Here is a 9,641-nt window from a genome sequence, read left to right as displayed (position 1 = left end):
CCCACCGTTACATCAAACTAACTACACCCCCACCGTTACATCAAACTAATTACACCCACACCATTACATCATACTAACTACACCACTACCATTACATCAAACTAACTACACCCCCACCATTACATCAAACTAACTACACCCCCACCATTACATCAAACTAACTACACCCCCACCATTACATCAAACTAACTACACCCCCACCATTACATCAAACTAACTACACCCCCACCATTACATCAAACCAACTACCCCCACCATTACATCAAACTAACTACACCCCCACCATTACATCAAACTAACTACGCCCCCACCATTACATCAAACTAACTACACCCTCACCATTACATCATACTAACTACACCCCCACCATTACATCATACTAACTACACCCCCACCATTACATCATACTAACTACACCCCCACCATTACATCATACTAACTACACCCCCACCATTACATCATACTAACTACACCCCCACCATTACATCATACTAACTACACCCCCACCATTACATCATACTAACTACACCCCCACCGTTACATCATACTAACTACACCCCCACCATTACATCAATGTCTTTGTGAGACGCAGAGTAGATGAACAGATGATCTCTGCATGTGTGGTTCCCACCGTGAAGCATGGAGGAGGAGGTGTGATGGTGTGCTTTGCTGATGAGTATTCAAGGCACACTTAACCAGCATGGCTACCACAGCATTCTGCAGCGATACGCCATTCCATCTTGCTTGCGCTTAGTGGGACTAACATTTGTTTTTCAACAGGACAATGACCCAACACACCTCCAGGCTGTGTAAGGGCTATTTGACCAAGAAGGAGAGTGGAGTGCTGCATCAAATAACCTGGCCTCCACAATCACCCGACCTCAACCCAATTGGGATGAGTTGGACCGCAGAGATTTGAAGGAAAAGCAGCCAACAAGTGCTCAGCATATGTGGGAACTCCTTCAATACTGTTGGAAAAGCATTCCAGGTGAAGGTGGTTTTAAATATATATAAATATAAATTATATTATAAATATATAATTTTAAATATATTTTTGTTCAGATAGTCTGACATAGTCAGGTAACTTTATTAGCATTGTGATAAGTTAGTGTTTATAAATTGAGTTCCACTGAGCAGAGAGCAACAACAAAGAGCCTTCGAGTGTTCTTACCTATTTTAATATACCTGTTTTGTGTGTTTTTTACAGGAAACTGGCCCCAGGCTACGTTTGCCGTCAGAGGGGAAAACAGGAAGCTGACGGGTGTGTACCACTGCAATCCAACCTCCCACTTTTTCTACCTGCTTTTTCTTTCCCCTGACCGAAGACGCGCTGGACACACCTTTCCCCGTCCTTCTCCCGTCTACTTTCTTCACAGCAGTGTCAATGGTGAGTACTGGGATGTTGTTGCATCGATGGCGCTTCCTAAGCCAACATATTCTCAGTGTTACTATATAATGTTAGAGGTTAGGAAATATGTCTTATGTAATGAAACTGAGAGAATAGGTTTGAAAATAACGTATCGAATTGGACAGTATACAATATAATAAAATATAATATATCTATAATATATATATCTCTCCGGTCCAATATTCACCGATACCACACGGTGATTTCTAACAGCATGACACTTGAAACCTCAGTGGGAATCTATCCTGAATCTTAGTCTCTTTTCACGACGTCCAGCTTTTGTCCTACAATATGTTTTGGATTCTTCTGTAAGTAAGGAATATAAAAAGGTTTAGGGGGGCATTCGAACTGCCAAAAGTAGTGCACTCTATATAGGGAATAGGGTTATATGTGCCCTGGTCTAAAGTAGTGCACTATATATAGTATATAGGGAATAGGGTTGTATGTGCCCTGGTCTAAAGTAGTGCACTATATATAGTATATAGGGTTCTATGTGCCCTGGTCTAAAGTAGTGCACAATATAGGGAATAGGGTTCTATGTGCCCTGGTCTAAAGTAGTGCACTATATAGGGAATAGGGTTCTATGTGCCCTGGTCTAAAGTAGTGCACTATATATAGGGAATAGGGCCCTGGTCTAAAGTAGTGCACGATGTAGGGAATAGGGCCCTGGTCTAAAGTAGTGCACTATATAGGGAATAGGGCCCTAGTCTAATGTAGTGCACGATGTAGGGAATAGGGTGACATTAGTTATACAACCAGCTCCCTCCTGAGTGTTTTGGCGTCACCAGGGCGGTTCTACGACTAGTTCTGACTTGTTCCTCACTGTCTCCAGGAATGTGGCCGACAGAGGCCAGGAACACTCACAAGGAAACTATGTATGCCAAGAGAGAGACTAAGAAAGTCAGTGTGAAAGATCAGAGCCTCTATTCCCAAAGATCGGGGCCTGTATTCACACAGATCGGGGGCCTGTATTCACACAGATCGGGGGCCTGTATTCACACAGATCGGGGCCTGTATTCACACAGATCGGGGGCCTGTATTCACACAGATCGGGGCCTGTATTCACACAGATCCGGGGCCTGTATTCACACAGATCCGGGGCCTGTATTCACACAGATCCGGGGCCTGTATTCACACAGATCGGGGGCCTGTATTCACACAGATCCGGGGCCTGTATTCACACAGATCGGGGCCTGTATTCACACAGATCGGGGGCCTGTATTCACACAGATCCGGGGCCTGTATTCACACAGATCGGGGGCCTGTATTCACACAGATTCGGGGCCTGTATTCACACAGATCCGGGGCCTGTATTCACAAAGCGTGCTGACTAATCTAGGGTCAGTTTGGCCTTTTAGTTCATCAATGTATTGACCAGGGGGCCTGATCCTAGATCAGCACACCAACGCTGAGACTCTTTGTTAACATGGGCCCAATAATACTTTCTCTCTATGTATTTCTCTCTCACTATACTCCATGTATTTCTCTCTCACTATACTCCATGTATTTCTCTCACTATACTCCATGTATTTCTCTCTCACTATACTCCATGTATTTCTCTCTCACTATACTCCATGTATTTCTCTCTCACTATACTCCATGTATTTCTCTCTCACTATACTCCATGTAGACCTCCACAATTCTGGTTCATCCTTGGGAGCAATTTCCAACTGCCTGAAGGTACCATGTTCATCTGTACAAACAATACTATGCAAGTATAAACACCATGGGACCACACAGCCGTCATACCGCTCAGGAAGGAGATGCGTTCTGTCTCCTAGAGATGAACTTACTGTGGTGTGAAAAGTGGGAAACAATCCCAGAACAACAGCAAAGGACATTGTGAAGATGCTGGAGGAAACAGGTACAAAAGTATCTATATCCACAGTAAAACGAGCCCTATATCGACATAACCTGAAAGGCCGCTCAGCAAGGAAGAAGCCACTGCTCCAAAACCGCCATAAAAAAGCCAGACTACGGTTTGCAACTGCACATGGGGACAAAGATTGTAATTTTGGGAGAAATGTCCTCTGGTCTGACGAAAATAGAACTGTTTGGTCATTAAGACCATTGTTATGTTTGGAGGAAAGAGGGGGAGGCTTGCAAGCCGAAGAACACCATCCCAACCATGAAGCACGGTTGGCTAAGGTGTATGTAAACCTTCGACTTCAACTGTATCTTTCTCTCTCTATACTCCATGTATTATATTATACTAATGGAAGCTTATTACAGAAAGATCCTAATTGTCAAGAGCCACAGCCTGAACTGTCCTCCGCCATTCAGAGGGAAACTACGCAGAGCCACAGCCTGAACCGTCCTCCCCCATTCAGAGGGAAACTACGCAGAGCCACAGCCTGAACCGTCCTCCGCCATTCAGAGGGAAACTACGCAGAGCCACAGCCTGAACCGTCCTCCGCCATTCAGAGGGAAACTACGCAGAGCCATAGCCTGAACCGTCCTCCGCCATTCAGAGGGAAACTACGCAGAGCCACAGCCTGAACCGTCCTCCCCCATTCAGAGGGAAACTACGCAGAGCCACAGCCTGAACCGTCCTCCGCCATTCAGAGGAAACTACGCAGAGCCACAGCCTGAACCGTCCTCCGCCATTCAGAGGGAAACTACGCAGAGCCACAGCCTGAACCGTCCTCCCCATTCAGAGGGAAACTACGCAGAGCCACAGCCTGAACCGTCCTCCCCCATTCAGAGGAAACTACGCAGAGCCACAGCCTGAACCGTCCTCCCCATTCAGAGGGAAACTACGCAGAGCCACAGCCTGAACCGTCCTCCCCCATTCAGAGGGAAACTACGCAGAGCCACAGCCTGAACCGTCCTCCGCCATTCAGAGGGAAACTACGCAGAGCCACAGCCTGAACTGTCCTCCCCCATTCAGAGGGAAACTACGCAGAGCCACAGCATGAACCGTCCTCCGCCATTCAGAGGGAAACTACGCAGAGCCACAGCCTGAACCGTCCTCCGCCATTCAGAGGGAAACTACGCAGAGCCACAGCATGAACCGTCCTCCCCCATTCAGAGGGAAACTACGCAGAGCCACAGCCTGAACCGTCCTCCGCCATTCAGAGGGAAACTACGCAGAGCCACAGCCTGAACTGTCCTCCCCCATTCAGAGGGAAACTACGCAGAGCCACAGCCTGAACCGTCCTCCCCCATTCAGAGGGAAACTACGCAGAGCCACAGCCTGAACCGTCCTCCCCCATTCAGAGGGAAACTACGCAGAGCCACAGCCTGAACTGTCCTCCCCCATTCAGAGGAAACTACGCAGAGCCACAGCCTGAACTGTCCTCCCCATTCAGAGGGAAACTACGCAGAGCCACAGCCTGAACCGTCCTCCCCCATTCAGGGAAACTACGCAGAGCCACAGCATGAACCGTCCTCCGCCATTCAGAGGGAAACTACGCAGAGCCACAGCCTGAACCGTCCTCCCCCATTCAGAGGGAAACTACGCAGAGCCACAGCCTGAACCGTCCTCCGCCATTCAGAGGGAAACTACGCAGAGCCACAGCCTGAACCGTCCTCCCCCATTCAGAGGGAAACTACGCAGAGCCACAGCCTGAACCGTCCTCCGCCATTCAGAGGGAAACTACGCAGAGCCACAGCCTGAACCGTCCTCCGCCATTCAGAGGGAAACTACGCAGAGCCACAGCCTGAACCGTCCTCCCCCATTCAGAGGGAAACTACGCAGAGCCACAGCCTGAACCGTCCTCCCCATTCAGAGGGAAACTACGCAGAGCCACAGCCTGAACCGTCCTCCGCCATTCAGAGGGAAACTACGCAGAGCCACAGCCTGAACCGTCCTCCGCCATTCAGAGGGAAACTACGCAGAGCCACAGCCTGAACCGTCCTCCGCCATTCAGAGGGAAACTACGCAGAGCCACAGCCTGAACCGTCCTCCGCCATTCAGAGGGAAACTACGCAGAGCCACAGCATGAACCGTCCTCCGCCATTCAGAGGGAAACTACGCAGAGCCACAGCCTGAACCGTCCTCCGTCATTCAGAGGAAACTACGCAGAGCCACAGCCTGAACCGTCCTCCCCATTCAGAGGGAAACTACGCAGAGCCACAGCATGAACCGTCCTCCGCCATTCAGAGGGAAACTACGCAGAGCCACAGCCTGAACCGTCCTCCCCCATTCAGAGGGAAACTACGCAGAGCCACAGCCTGAACCGTCCTCCCCCATTCAGAGGGAAACTACGCAGAGCCACAGCCTGAACCGTCCTCCCCATTCAGAGGGAAACTACGCAGAGCCACAGCCTGAACCGTCCTCCCCATTCAGAGGGAAACTACGCAGAGCCACAGCCTGAACCGTCCTCCGCCATTCAGAGGGAAACTACGCAGAGCCACAGCCTGAACCGTCCTCCCCATTCAGAGGGAAACTACGCAGAGCCACAGCCTGAACCGTCCTCCGCCATTCAGAGGGAAACTACGCAGAGCCACAGCCTGAACCGTCCTCCGCCATTCAGAGGGAAACTACGCAGAGCCACAGCCTGAACCGTCCTCCGCCATTCAGAGGGAAACTACGCAGAGCCACAGCCTGAACCGTCCTCCCCCATTCAGAGGGAAACTACGCAGAGCCACAGCATGAACCGTCCTCCCCCATTCAGAGGGAAACTACGCAGAGCCACAGCTTGAAGCCCTTTTCCTTAAAGTTCCAGCACACCAATAGCGTTCGCCTGCTGAGGGTACTTGCAAACCGATTTTACATGTAAAATTGTGTAACAATTGGGAGATCCACATACAGGTGGGATGTGTCTGGTGCCGTGTTTATGACCCCTTAGTGCAGTACTTTTGACAAGGGCAAGGTCAAGGGCCAAAGGCAAGGTCAAGGGCCAAAGGCCAAGGGCACTGGTCAACAGTAATGCACTATATAGGGAATAGGGTGCTATGTCAGATCAGTTTATTTGGCAAAGGTTACTGAGAAAGATTAGTAAAGGTCTCCGTAGTAAAGATGACCTTTTAAAAGGTCAGGGCCTGCATTCATAAAGTGTGAGAGTGCTGCTCTAGGATCAGTTTTACCTCTCTACCCTGTAAACAGGGTAAACATCTGTCATGAAAATGTGCTGCTTTTGTGGCTGCTTGTTTTCCTGTTCTTTTGTTGAAAACAAACCCTTATATGCCGGGGCGACAGGTAACCCAAGTGGTTAGAGCCGACTAGGTACAAGTCTGTCGTTCTGCCCCAGAACAAGGCAGTTAACCCACTGTTTCTAGGTTGTCAATATAATAAAAAATTATTCTTAACTGACTTGCCTAGTTAAATATAACATCTAAGGTACTTACTGCTACCAGTCTGTGCTTCACTAGGTTCTGATCTAGCTACAATTTACAACTGGTTTCAATAATTAGTTATTTCAGCCACACACATTGCTCACAGGTGTATAAAATATGTAAAATCTCCATAGACAAGAATTGGCAGTAGAACAACCCGTACCGAAGAGCTCAGTGACTTCCCTTCGGCATCTATTTAACCTTTATTTAACAAGTCAGTTAAGAACAAGTTCTTATTTTACAATGACGACCTACCCCGGCCAAATCCTCCCCTAACCCGGATGACACTGGGTCTTTCTCTACTCCACAGTGGAAGCAAGAAGAAACGTTTCTTTATGAACAGATAACTGCTTTGTCCAAACATGGCCCACTCCAGTCAGTATGGTCAGAGAATGGTTTTAGTGCTGTTGCTCAGGGTGATGTAATTAGTGGATGCAGTTCGTGCCAGGAGCCATTATCAATGTACAGTGATATATATATCTATATATATATATAAATATATATATATATATATAAATATATATATATACACAAATATATACACATATATATACACATATATATATATATATATATTGCATAGTATTAATGGTGTTGAATGTGTTAGAGTAGAGTTGCAGTCGTATCAGGCCAGGGTCATTGTTATTGTCTAAGAGCAGGTTGGATAAGCTAGACTGGCTTGAGAACTAGGTGTTACTGTGTTACTACATTCCAGGTAGCGATGGAAGTCTTCCCTACTAGAGAGGTGGAATTAACTGCTTTATAAACAATCTACGATTCGCCTTCACAGGGTCGCACATTCATCCGAATCAACCCACATGGATTCAATGACAGCCTTCTGAGTGGGATATGTAGGGCTATGTAGGGCTAGTAGGGCTATGTAGGGCTAATAGGGCTATGTAGGGCTAATAAGGTTCTCTAGGGCTAATAAGGTTCTCTAGGGCTATGCAGGGCTAATAAGGTTCTCTAGGGCTATGTAGGGATAATAGGGTTCTCTAGGGCTATGTAGGGATAATAGGTTTCTCTAGGGCTATGTAGGGATAATAGGGTTCTCTAGGGCTATGTAGGGCTAATAGGGTTCTCTAGGGCTATGTAGGACTAATAGGGCTATGTATGGCTAATAGGGTTCTCTAGGGCTATGTAGGGATAATAGGGTTCTCTAGGGCTATGTATGGCTAATAGGGTTCTCTAGGGCTATGCAGGGCTAATAGGGTTCTCTAGGGCTATGCAGGGCTAATAGGGTTCTCTAGGGCTATGCAGGGCTAATAGGGTTCTCTAGGGCTATGTAGGGATAATAGGGCTAGTAGGGCTATGTAGGACTAATAGGGCTATGTAGGACTAATAGGGCTATGTAGGACTAATAGGGCTATGTAGGGATATGTAGGGCTATGTAGGGCTAATAGGGCTATGTAGGGCTAATAGGGTTCTCTAGGGCTATGTAGGGATAATAGGGCTAGTAGGGCTATGTAGGACTAATAGGGCTATGTAGGGCTATGTAGGACTAATAGGGCTATGTAGGGCTATGCAGGGCTAATAGGGTTCTCTAGGGCTATGCAGGGATAATAGGGCTAGTAGGGCTATGTAGGACTAATAGGGCTATGTAGGACTAATAGGGCTATGTAGGACTAATAGGGCTATGTAGGGATATGTAGGGCTATGTAGGGCTAATAGGGCTATGTAGGGCTAATAGGGCTATGTAGGGCTAATAGGGTTCTCTAGGGCTATGTAGGGATAATAGGGCTAGTAGGGCTATGTAGGACTAATAGGGCTATGTAGGGATATGTAGGGCTAATAAGGCTATGTAGGGCTAATAGGGCTAATAGGGATATGCAGAGCTATGTAGTACTAATAGGGCTATGTAGGGATATGTAGAGCTATGTAGGGCTATGCAGGGCTATGTAGGGCTAATAGGGCTATGTAGGGCTAATAGGGCTTTTACCCAGACCACCCTTATAAATACTATAACTGTTTTTACTTCCTGCTTTGCTTTGGTGCACTCAAAATGGCTGCCAGTCCACCCACTATGTCATCACTGACTTGAATAGGGAAGCCTGTTCTACTCATTCTAGTCCTGTGAGATAACCTGACCCCTTGACCCTTAACCCCAGCTGGCCGACTCTCATCTTGAACCCAACAGGCTCTAACTGGTCTCTGGAACCCAACGGGCTCTAACTGGTCTCTTGAACCCAACGCGCTCTAACTGGTCTCTTGAACGCAACGGGCTCTAACGGGTCTCTTGAACCCAACGGGCTCTAACGGGTCTCTTGAACCCAACGGGCTCTAACGGGTCTCTTGAACCCAACGGGCTCTAACGGGTCTCTTGAACCCAACGGGTTCTAACGGGTCTCTTGAACCCAACGGGCTCTAACTGGTCTTTTGAACCCAACGGGCTCTAACTGGTCTCTTGAACCCAACAGGCTCTAACTGGTCTCTTGAACCCAACGGGCTCTAACGGGTCTTTTGAACCCAACGGGCTCTAAAGGGTCTCTTGAACCCAACGGGCTCTAACGGGTCTCTTGAACCCAATGGGCTCTAACTGGTCTCTTGAACCCAACGGGCTCTAATGGGTCTCTTGAACCCAACGGGCTCTAACGGGTCTCTTTCCACATTGATGAGCTGCACTACAACGTGTCATCTGTGACTCGGACTCACCTTCCTGTGACCTGTATTTGCACTTAGACTGGATGGGCTACTATGGTAAGCAGAATATTAGCAGCACTGGGTTTGCAGAGCAGTGAGGGTTCTGTTCTCAGTGTGAAGGACTTACCTCAGCATCAGATGGTGGTCTGCAGAGCAGTGAGGGATCTGTTGTCTAGCTAGCAGTGTGAAGGACTTACCTCAGCATCAGATGGTGGTCTGCAGAGCAGTGAGGGATCTGTTGTCTAGCTAGCAGTGTGAAGGACTTACCTCAGCATCAGATGGTGGTCTGCAGAGCAGTGAGGGATCTGTTGTC

General features: G+C 48.0%; 1 long non-coding RNA gene across 1 annotated transcript in view; it reads left to right on the top strand.

Moving 5' to 3' along the window:
* The first annotated feature begins 973 nt into the window (after window positions 1-973).
* The window catches only part of LOC135531507 (uncharacterized), a 28,600-nt gene continuing 19,932 nt past the window's right edge, over window positions 974-9,641 (top strand). The window contains exons 1-2 of the long non-coding RNA XR_010454016.1: window positions 974-988; window positions 1,208-1,387. This is a non-coding gene — a long non-coding RNA (uncharacterized LOC135531507). The remainder of the gene's footprint in view (window positions 989-1,207; window positions 1,388-9,641) is intronic.

This window comes from Oncorhynchus masou, unplaced genomic scaffold (assembly GCF_036934945.1).
Source record: "Oncorhynchus masou masou isolate Uvic2021 unplaced genomic scaffold, UVic_Omas_1.1 unplaced_scaffold_1610, whole genome shotgun sequence".
NCBI classification, from domain to species: Eukaryota; Metazoa; Chordata; class Actinopteri; order Salmoniformes; family Salmonidae; genus Oncorhynchus; species Oncorhynchus masou.
Note: the sequence above shows the minus strand (reverse complement) of the source record. Positions and strands in the feature narration are given on the sequence as shown.